Below are 7,409 nucleotides of genomic sequence, written 5' to 3' on the forward strand. Positions count from 1 at the left end.
CTTCACAAAAAAATAAAAGAGGCCAAAGAAGCCCAAATAAAAAAATAGGCCAAAGAAGCCCACTTAAAAAAAGAGAAAAAGAGAGAAGGGGCAGTGCTACTATCCTTTTTCCACACTTGTGCTTCAAAGTAGCACCATGTTCTTCATATAGAGAGTCTCTTGAGTTATCACTTTCATATACTAGTGGGAATTTTCATTATAGAACTTGGCCTGTATATTCCGATGATGGGCTTCCTCAAATGCCCGAGGTCTTCATGAGCAAGCAAGTTGGATGCACACCCACTTAGTTTCAGTTAGAGCTTTCATACACTTATAGCTCTAGTGCATCCATTGTATGGCAATCCCTACTCACTCACATTGATATCTATTGATGGGCATCTCCATAGCCCATTGATACGCCTAGTTGATGTGAGACTATCTCCTCCTTTTTGTCTTCTCCACCATCATATTCTATTCCACCTATAATGCTATGTCGATGGCTCACGCTCATGTATTGCGTGAAAGTTGAAAAGGTTTGAGAACGTCAAAAGTATGAAACAATTGCTTGGCTTGTCATCGGGGTTGTGCATGATGTGAATATTTTGTGTGGTGAAGATGGAGCATAGCCAGACTATATGATTTTGTAGGGATAACTTTCTTTGGTCATGTTATTTTGAAACGACATGATTGCTTTATTAGTGGGCGTGAAGTATTATTGTTTTTATGTCAAATGATAGATTATTTCTTTGAATCACTCGTGTCTTAATATTCATGCCATGATTAGACATATGATCAAGATTATGCTAGGTAGCATTCCACATCAAAAATTATCTTTTTTATCATTTACCTACTCGAGGACGAGCAGGAATTAAGCTTGGGGATGCTGATATGTCTCCGTCGTATCTATAATTTTTGATTGCTCCATGCCAATATTATTCAACTTTCATATACTTTTTGGCAACTTTTTATATTATTTTTGGGACTAACATATTGATCCAGTGCCCAGTGCCAGTTCCTGTCTGTTGCATGTTTTTGGTTTCGTAGAATATCCATATCAAACGGAGTACAAACGGGATAAAAACGGACGGAGCTTATTTTTGGAAAATATGGAAAATTCGGAAGGAAAATCAACGCGAACCAGTGCCCGAGGTGGTCACGAGGCGGGGGGGCGCCGCCCCCTTAGGGCGCGCCCCCTACCCTCGTGAGCCCACCGTAAGGCGGTTGCCGCTCTTCTTTTACCGCAAGAAAGCTAATATTCAGAAAAAAAATCACGGCGAAGGTTTCAGGCCAATCGGAGTTACGGATCTCTATATATATACGAAACGGTGAAACAGAGCCAGAAGAGAACGCAGAGCCAGAGAGAAACAGAGAGATAGATCCAATCTCGGAGGGGCCCTCGCCCCTCCCATGCCATGGAGGCCAAGGACCAGAGGGGAAACCCTTCTCCCATCTAGGGAGGAGGTCAAGGAAGAAGAGGAAGAAGGGGGCCCCTCTCCTCCTCTCCTCTGGTGGCGCCGGAACGCCATCGTGGCCGTCATCATCATCACCGCGATCTTCACCAACACCTCCGCCATCTTCACCAACATCTCCATCACCTTCCCCCCTCTATCTACAATGGTCCACTCTCCCGCAACCCGCTGTACCCTATACTTGAACATGGTGCTTTATGCTTCATATTATTATCCAATGATGTGTTGCCATCCTATGATGTCTGAGTAGATTTTCGTTGTCCTATGAATGGTTGATGAATTGCTATGATTGATTTAATTTGCTTGTGGTTATGTTGTTGTCCTTTGGTGCCCATCATATGAGCGCGCGCATGGATCACACCATAGGGTTAGTTGTATGTTGATAGGACTATGTATTGGAGGGCAAGAGTGATAGAAGCTTAAACCTAGCATAGAAATTGATGCATACGGGATTGAAGGGGGACAAATATATCTTAATGCTACGGTTGGGTTTTACCTTAATGAACATTAGTAGTTGCGGATGCTTGCTAATAGTTCCAATCATAAGTGCATAGAACTCCAAGTCAGGAATGACATGCTAGCAGTGGCCTCTCCCACATAATACTTGCTATCGGTCTAGTAAAGTAGTCAATTGCTTAAGGACAATTTCGCAACTCCTACCACCACTTTTCCACACTCGCTATATTTACTTTATCGTTTCTTTATCTAAACAGCCCCTACTTTTTATTTACGTAATCTTTATTATCTTGCAAACCTATCCAACAACACCTACAAAGTACTTCTAGTTTCATACTTGTTCTAGGTAAAGCGAACGTCAAGCGTGCGTAGAGTTGTATCGGTGGTCGATAGAACTTGAGGGAATATTTGTTCTACCTTTTGCTCCTCGTTGGGTTCGACACTCTTACTTATCAAAAACTGTTGCGATCCCCTATACTTATGGGTTATCATAGAGCATGCAGTAGCCTTCGAGACGACGCCGGTTCTTTGCTTTCACCCGCCTCGGCACCGAGCCACCTCGCTGCGGCTTTTCATTGCTCGCCAGCAGCTGGGCGAGGGCGGCCAACACCATGAGATGCTCTTCTTCCTGGACGTCGGCCTCGGCTTCCTCCTCCAGCAGCGCGGCGAGCGCTTCCTCGTCATCCGAGTCCATCGCCGAGGCAGGCAAATCGCCGAACACCTTGCGTCCGGTTGGGCGTGTACCCGCCGCTGAACTGCCCCTCCTCGGCCGGAAACGGCGGCAGGAAACGCCTAGCTGTTGTTGGAGGGGCTGCCGCGGCAAAGCTCTGCTATTTTTCCGGCGGGGAATGGCTATCTAGCGGTGAAGGGCGGCGGGCGGCGCCGGGATATAGCTAGTGGCGGCCGAGGGCGCGGGGGGTGGGAGGCGAGTTGGGGAAGAAAACTGTGACTTCCCCTGACGGTGTGGGCTTGCCGCGCTTTTCCCTTGCGCCGGAGCCCCCAATTGCCCCCAGTGCGCCGGGTTCAGCCTGTGACCGCCGGGCAGAAAAAAGGGCCGAACCGGCGATTTTCGGCGTCCTGGGGGCGCGACTGGGGCGTTTTTTTGGCGCCGGTGCCGAAAAAGTGGCCTGGGGAGCCTGTTGAGGGCGCGGCTAGAGATGCTCTAATGGACTCCGTTGTGACAGAACATCGTCTTTCATCATAATGATCTGGATCATAAATAGTAAGTATGAGGTAGAAAAAACGACAAATGAGGTGGAGTAGAGAGAAGTCATGCTTGAACTAGCAACCCATTAGGCACACTATATGCTAACAAAAGTGAACATTAAGTACTAAAAATATGGGATGGAGCATGTGGATTTCAAAATATTATCTGATTAGGTGCAAAGAATGTGATAGGGCTGATGGCATGCATCACCATTCAGTTGACATTTGCAGTTAATGGGCAAAGCCTACGACATATAGTTCATAGTGGGTGAGGACTATGGGAAGAGAGGGTGCGGGCGATAGCAGGGCGATCCCGCCGCCATCGTCCCCGCCACCACCAGAACCACCGCCGCCAGTGCTGGAGGCCTCGCATGTGCCACCAGAACCACCGCCGCCGGCGCTAGCACTGCCATCGTCGGGGCCGACTCAGGAGGGGCCGGCCCGAGCTGAGTCTGATGCGGATCTGGATCAGGACGATACTCATTTGGCCCACGCCAGATGGAGGATTCATTTTGATGACGTCCAAAAGATTGGATCAGGGAGGGACGGATTCCTCTACTATCATGCGGCATCAAGATGGACGACGGGTCGAGATCGAGATCATGACATTCTTGCGGGCCACCTTTTGGATGTGGATGAACGGATCCACGTAGGTGCATGTTTTACTATTTATGATTTTCAAATTATCATTCATGACTACGTGCGGGAGAGATTGCTTGAGGAGGGGCCGATTGAACTTGTCGATCTCGCGTCGGACTCCAAGAGTATAGTACCTAAGCCAAACATCGGAGGATGGTTTTGGGTGCTCGCAGACCCTGACGAAGAGGATGATGACGACGGGACAGCTCCGGCTCGCAGACGACATCGGATGTGATCTGTAAGGCTTTCCAAACTGGGTATTCAGAGGAGGAAGTGGCTACATGTGTGCAGGGTGTCGTGCCGATTGACGATCCGGCGCGGCAAGGTCTGCTTCCGGAGGACAACGTGGAGGTAGTTCGCCGGATTGTCCATCGTAGGACGGCGGCGTCCGCGATCTGGCCATGGAAAGGCCCCATACCTAAGGTACATCTTCCCAACTTGACTATTCTCGATATGATTCGGTCGGATTCTTGGACTACAGTTACTAGAAGAAAATTACCTCGTCGGGCATGGGCTCGACCGGCGCCGGAGGTGACCGCGGCAGCGCCGCCACCGGTCAGGGCGTCTCAGATCAGAGCGGCTCACAGGAGCGTTTGAATTCGCTCCTGGGCCGCGAGGGGAGGCGATATGTTGATGGGCCGCTGGGTGTCTCTGGGTCGGGGTCTGCTGGGTATGTGGCCCAGATAGAACCGCCTATTGAGCACGTCGAGAGGGTCGACGCATGCAGCGTCTCCCGATCATCGCTTCCGCCCCCATCGCAGCGCCCTAGGGTTCTTCGTCCCACGCCAACGCGGCGAGTTCTTTCGGCGGGGGATGACCGGGCTCGGCGCATTCCGCCTCTCGGGACCATGGCTGGGCGCGGCGGGCCACCGGTGCCCGCAAAGGCCTCTTCTGGCAGGGGGGTTGGCCGCGGCGGTGGTGCGCCGCAGGTGCCCGCAAAGGCCTCATCTCCCGCGGGGTGGCCGCGGCGGTGGTGCGCCGCCGTTGGGCGTTGGCAGTGTACGGGCCGCTCCTTCCCTGCCCGTGCATGGCGCCGGTCGAGGTGGGGTGCCACCCTTGTCTGGGGGACGGGGCACTGGTTCTCCTGGTGGAGCGACCGCGGTGACAGCTGGTCGTGGCCTTGGCGTACAGCCCGGGTTTCGGCCGCCGCCGCCTAACTCGGCAGCTTTGGCCACGGGGCGTGGCGCGGCTCTGCCGAGGCCTCTGAACCCTACGGCGGTGGGGCATGGAGCTGGTCGACCGAGGCAGCCATTGTATAATGGCCCTCGGCCAGTTGGTCAAGTCAATTCCCAGGCCACTAATACTGGCGTGCAGTCTCGGGCCGCGCCGCCGCCTCACTATGTGGCAAGGCTGACGCAAATGCGCTTGGGACATACGCAGACGAGACAAGACAAGATGGCTGGAGAGTCTACTGATCCGCCCCATGAACAGTGGGGGAACGATGGCCATGATGCTTATGGGGATGGTCAGCACCGTGGATCGTCATCTACGGGAGGTGGCCGTGGTTATGCTTGGCAGAGTGATGGTTCCGCTGAGAGGCCGTTCTTTGGCCCTCCGGGCGGTTTCGTTGAGGGTGCTTCTGGGCCGGACTACCGGCAGAGAGGTGGCTACCGTGGACACCATGGTGGTCGCGGGGGAGGTCGTGGTCGATTCCGCAGACAGCCTCCACCGCCGGCTGTTGTGGACCAGCAGGCTACCGAGGTGGCGAGCGACCGATTCCCCTCAGGTGACCGCACTGACTAGCCAGGCTATGGAGGTAGTGAGGGCTTTGGACAACACGGATGTTGCTATGACTGGTGCTTCAGCTGACAAAGGTATCAGGTCTGAGTCTGAGAGGGCGTCCAAGTGGGCGCGGAGGAAGGAGAAGATGATATGCTATCGATGTGGTGAGAAGGGTCACTTCATTGCTGAGTGCGTGGCTGAGTTGTGTGATACGTGTGGTAAGCCAGCGCATGCCACAGGAGATTGCCCACTTCTGCGTGATCAGGCTCCGGCTCTTACAATGTATGGAGTATATTGTGCTCAGCTGATGTTTTTTGAGTCCCCGGCTACGAGAGAGATTCCAGTTGAGACGCAAAGCTTGACTACCACTGGAATTGTGAAAGCTACCCAAGGAGCGGTCTCTGAAGCTTAGATTGTGCAGAGGCTTCAGGAACTGGCTCCTGGTGATTTTCAGTGGGAGCTTGTCCACATCGAGGAGCATGTGTTCAGAGTTGATTTCCCATCGGTAGAGGACTTGCGGCGGTTACAGAGCTTTGGGTTGTGCAAGGTCCCCGGCACTAATTGCATTCTAGAGTTTCACGAGTGGAAGAAAGTGGAGCCTAAGGGAAAGCCCCTCACTCAGGTGTGGCTGCGGTTTTCTGGGGCACCCTCTGAGTCTCTGACGGATGTTCGGGTTGTGGCTAGTCTAGGGATCATGGTAGGCAAAACTGAGAAAGTGGATATGGCTTTCACTCGTGCACATGGGGTGGCCCGATTGCTAGTGAGTGTTCTGGACATCGAGTTCGTCTCGGATGTGGTTAACTGGACTTATAGGGGCGTGGTGTTCCCTCTAGAGATTGAGATTGAGGATTCAGAGTTGTTTGCTGAGGCGGTTAATGGGGCTGATGTGGATATGCACGAGGGTGACGACAATGCGGGTGCTAGGGAGGATCAGACTGATGAGGCTAGACGAGAAAGGTCGAACGGATGGGGACCAGTGGCTCAGTTACCCGAGGCTGGGTCCGGAGTAGAGCTGGCCCCATGTCCGTCAGTCCCGAAGAGTACTTTGCGGTTTGGATCCTTTCAGCCTGCGTCTGCTCCTCCTAGGCTTTAGAGCGACCGGGTTGAGTCTGATGATGCTTTTGAGTGCTCGCTCCCAGTGCTGGATTTTGGGACTGCTGATCATCCCGTGGTGGGCGACCGTGTGACGGTACACTCGGCGTCGACCTTGGAAGGGGGAGGGGACGTGGAGCCTCAGGAGGTTCCGCCCCTCCCAGCGCCACCAGTGGTCACGGGCGGACAGATGTTGGCCGCTTCGGTGGTTATGCCTAGGGGGGAGTTCGGGGCAGGTGGCCGCGAATTATTCTCCCCATATCCTGACGCCAACGACGCTTGTCGCACCGGCGACGGCCGGCCATGGGGGAGACCGTCTGGGGCAGGTGGCCCCGGCTCCTTCCCCTTCGGCACCGGCTACTGAGGCTATATCCCCGGTGGTACTGGGCGGGAGTCTGGGGCAGGTGGCCCCGGCACTTCCTTCTCCCTCGGCAGTCGGGACGACGACGCCCTCAGGCTTGAGGGTTGGGGCGGGATGAGTGCTAGGGCAGGCGGCGCCGGCGCCTCCCTCCCCCGGCTTTCCGTCCGTACGCCTTGGGATCCCTCCGCCACCACCTCCTCCGAGTGGCACTACTTGGGAGGAGGTTATTGCCTTTGGTGGGATCCCCGACCCAGTATCTGCGGGGCGACGGATGAGTTCTCGTCTCCAGGACCACCCGGAGGTTGATGACATGCAGCAGAGGTGCACTATGAGGGTGGCCAAGCTTCGAGATGCTGAGATCTCTACTGGTATGTCCGTCAACATATCTAATTCTTTATTGCATTTTTCTAATGAGGAAATTATAAAATAATGCAAACCAGTTAGGAGTTTCACTAGGGGCTAATGATAGTGAAATTTCCAATTCG

At 53.6% G+C, this 7,409-nt stretch overlaps 1 pseudogene; it reads left to right on the forward strand.

Moving 5' to 3' along the window:
* The first annotated feature begins 4,562 nt into the window (after positions 1–4,562).
* On the forward strand, positions 4,563–6,927 carry LOC147961097 (uncharacterized; annotated as a pseudogene).
* The last annotated feature ends 482 nt before the right edge of the window (positions 6,928–7,409 follow it).

The sequence above is a fragment of the Triticum urartu genome, chromosome 7A, assembly GCF_056163025.1.
Source record: "Triticum urartu cultivar PI428250 chromosome 7A, HENAU_Tu73, whole genome shotgun sequence".
NCBI classification, from domain to species: domain Eukaryota; kingdom Viridiplantae; phylum Streptophyta; class Magnoliopsida; order Poales; family Poaceae; genus Triticum; species Triticum urartu.